Raw genomic sequence first — 4,303 nt, forward strand, 5'->3', positions numbered from 1 at the left:
TAAATTAAAACGATTACCTAACCACAAAATAGAAAACCCAATAAATTTCAACCTTTGAAAATTATCCCCAAAAATTTGTACTTTTCTAAATTAAAATGATTATCTAATAATGTAACATAATAATTTAAACTTTAATACTTCAAATGATATTATCTAATATAATATATGACCACGAAAAGTAACTGATATATTACTAAATGTGCCAGTTCAAAGTGCACATACATTATGTTATTTTGTATGTTATGTACCACGAAAAGTAAATGAAAACTACAAAAATTGAACCTATCAAAATTAAAACGATTACCTAATCACAAAATAAAAAACCCAATGAATATCATTCTTTGAAAATTGACCCCAAAACGTTGTAAATATCGAGCAAGGGGACTCACTGTAATCAAGCATCCCGAAAGGATCGGGTTTCCGCTACGTCCACGCCGTCGATCCTGGGTGATGCTAAGCGCGGAATCAATCGTAAGTAGAGATAAAATCTCCGTATCACCAAATACTTCATTTTGGGTTTTCAACTCGACGGTTCGATATTTCAAGTTCAACGTTATAAGGTTTAACAACATTGTTAGTATTCATGAAGTTTTATGTAATGCTTCATTATATTGAAGAATTATACAATTGAATTTACAAATTTCGACTTCAATTTCGGAATAGACGACTTCGAAAACCCCCTGTACCGAGTTTCATCCGAAACAAGTGATATTTCTGCACTTCGGTCGACCATATTGGAGCATCCATTTTAAAGTTTTAAATTTCTACTTCAGATTCGAAACCAGCGACCTGAAAGACCCCCCATACCGAGTTTCATAAGAAACAAGTGAGATTTCTGCATTTCAGTCGGCCATATTCTGTCCGCCATTTTGAATTTCTCAATTTCGACTTCAGATTCGGAATCAGCGACCTCGAAAACTCCCCAGTATCGAGTTTCATAAGAAATAAGTGAGATTTCGACATTTCGGTCGGCCATGCTCGGTCCGCCATTTTGAATTTCTCAATTTTGACTTCAGAATCGGAACCAGCAACCTCGAAAAACTCCTCAGTATACAGTATCATCCGAATGAAGTGTCACTTCTGCATTTTTTTAAAAGATATATACTTCATTTTTTATACTTTTTTCATTCTCGGAGCTGCACCAGTCCGCCATTTTGAATTTTTACAAAACGCCACACGCCAATAAAAAGTAGACACTCCAACGAAAATTTTAAGCCCTGGTTGGTTGAATTCTGTCAAAAAATGAAATGGGCAGAAGGGGACTCCGACACGCGGAGAATGCCTCATATATATATATATATATATAAAATGCATACGTGTGTATATATATATATATATATATATATATACACGTATGTCATTTTTTAAGAAAAACTGAAATATGCTTGCATGTACTTTTATTAACGCACGCACGCACGCACGCACGCACGCACGCACGCACGCACGCACCCTCGCACACATATATATATGTATATATGTGTGTGTGTGTGTGTAAACAGTTGGTAGCTCAATGTGTTTATTTTGGCGATGCGTTATTACGTTTAGCTAGCTGTATAATTTCTTGGATAGTATTTGTTGGATAGATTACATAATGTATGTGTATTCTTACCGCACAAATTATTCATTTTTATTCAGTTCACAAATAAATTGTAATAAATATTTTCTTCATCTGTGCCATCATAAGTGCCAGTTGTCATTATAAGAAATGTAATCTCTTACTCGACATAAGAAGTCACACCTGAATCAATATATTTTCGCTTCTTCACTGAATTACCATCTCTTGAAAGTTGGCATATTGCATGGCATGTTAGCAAAATGAAAGTCGATCATGTATGTTCTCACAATGAAAATAGAGAAAAGGTTTGCGGGCCTTGTGGAAAAAAAATCGTCTTTGGAAAATCAAATGTAAAGAAGTTTTTGATTAGTTTCAAAACTGAAAAATTGATCCAAAAGTTCCTAAATTAAAATTATGATTTGAATGACGAACGATTTCCTCTAAGCGTTTGTGGCACCTGCTATATAACTTTGCTCGAAGCAGAGAAAAATATTTTCAAAAGGCCGTTTTAATCTATGCCAAATTTCGAAGATATACTTTTGCCGAAACTTACCCGTTCAAGTGTAAGTGAATGTAATTGCTACATTTGCTCGACAGGTAGGCACAAGGGCCATGTAAAAATAATAAAAGGCAAAGGTATTACGCGGAATGTGAATAATAAAATCGACGAAGTCAAAAATCGTTATCAATCATCAAAAGTAACTGAACTCCCTAATAAAAATGACGATACCAAAAAGGCAAATTCTATTAAACTGTGTAAAATTTGCTTCCAAGAAATTGGTAAAGGGAAAAATCATCCATGCACAAATGCTAAATCCAATGTTTTTAAAATCGTAGAACAGTTGCCACAAAAAGCAAAAGAACAAATCGCAACTTCGATAATTAAAAATAAAATTGAGTCTGAAACTGGTGACGGTGTTCATTTTGGAAATAATAAAACTGAATTGAGTACTAAAGGTAAGAAAATAAACGTTGTCGTCAATCCAAGAGAAAAACCTACGTCTACAATTGCATTTAGCAAGGATAGTTTGGATAACTTCCGAGCAAACCTCGGTGTTTCAACAAATACTATGAAAAAAGTTTCGAATTTTCTGAGATGTAATGTAGGAAAAAAATCAGTACCAACTTATTATTCTCAACACATGTCCAATAAATCTACATGTTTGAAAGATATATATAAATCAGGAGTGTATGAATTTGAGTGTCAAAATGAGGATAAGAAAGTCATAATGAAAAAAAGACCAGTGGTTTATTCAGATGCAGAGGAAATTGTCGATGCTGCCATAGAAGAACGGACATTTGAAGATAATGTTATTATTAAGGTAATGGCAGATGGGGGACAAGGATTCTTTAAGATTAGTTTGTCCATAATGCCAGAGGGTTATCGCGAAGACTCAGATTGTAGTGACGATGATTCTACTAATGCGTCAGTAACAAATCAATCTCGAGGGAAAAGGAGTTGTATTCTGAAGGTGGCAGTATGAGCAAAAAAGCGAAACTATCTAGCGTTAAACGAGTTTTAATTCTTTGTATCGTACCGGAAATCAAAGAAACGTATAAGAATGTAGAACTTTTATTTAACCTAACCAAAATCAATAACATACCCTTCAAATTCGTCAGCGATTTCAAATTACTACTGATTGTTAATGGACAACAAACTGCATCAGCACATATCCTTGTCCGGATTGTTTCGTTTCGCAATTTGAAAGAAGAAAGACAATTTTCTCACGAAGGGACAAAGAATGCTGCTCCTGGGAGTAGTATTGATGTGGAGACTGAAAATCCATTTAGATTAAAAATATTTGGAGATTTGAGGAAAGATTTTGACAAATTTGTTGACACCGGGAGAAACAAGAAGTGGAGTATGAATTGTCACAGCACCATCAATTCTCCCCTTTTCCTAGAAAGTGACGAGACTACTGTTTTAGAGAAATGCATTATTCCCGAATTGCACATAATGCAAGGCTTCGTTAACCACTTATTTTGGGGCGGGTTGGTTGCTGTTGTGAGAAAAGAGAGAGCTTTGCTATGGCCTAAAAAACTAAAACTCGTGGCCAAAAATTACCATCGTGAAAGCTTTGAAGGTAACGCGTGTCGAAAATTGTTAAATGAAGCAGATAAACTTAATGATTTTGATATTTATGAAGAAGTTGGATATTTCAAAATCCTCCCCTACATAGTTGTCTTCAAAGCTATGGACAAAGTTGTTAACTGCTGCTTTACATCGGAAAAGATTAATGGTCCATTAGAAATTTACTTGAAAGAGTTAGAGGAAGCAATACTTAGTGTCGAAAATATTTCAATAACTTTGAAAATTCACGTTTTGATGAAGCACATAGTAGAGTGTATTAAACTTACTGGTTCTGACATTGGATTAGGATTCTGGTCAGAGCAATCCGGGGAATCAATCCATCGACAATTTTTAGGCACTTGGGAGAGATATAAATTAATTTGCTAGAAGATGAATCCTATCCTGAAAGACTGCTAAAATCTGTAGTTGAATTCTCTTCTCTGAATCTATAACTTAATGGTTTTAAGATAAAAAAAATATATATAAGAAAAAAATTTTAAATACAAAAATAAAAAAAAAATAAAAAAAATTTTTTTTAAATTTAAAAAAATAAAAAAAAAATAAAAAAAATAAAAAAATCAAAAAAGGGGACTAAATAACCATCACGTCCACGTCGTTGGTCCTGGGTTACGCTGAGAGTGGTAAATGATTATTTTTTATTATATATTATATTATAT

The sequence above is a fragment of the Cyphomyrmex costatus genome, unplaced genomic scaffold (assembly GCF_001594065.2).
Source record: "Cyphomyrmex costatus isolate MS0001 unplaced genomic scaffold, Ccosl1.0 scaffold1338, whole genome shotgun sequence".
Lineage (NCBI taxonomy): Eukaryota > Metazoa > Arthropoda > Insecta > Hymenoptera > Formicidae > Cyphomyrmex > Cyphomyrmex costatus.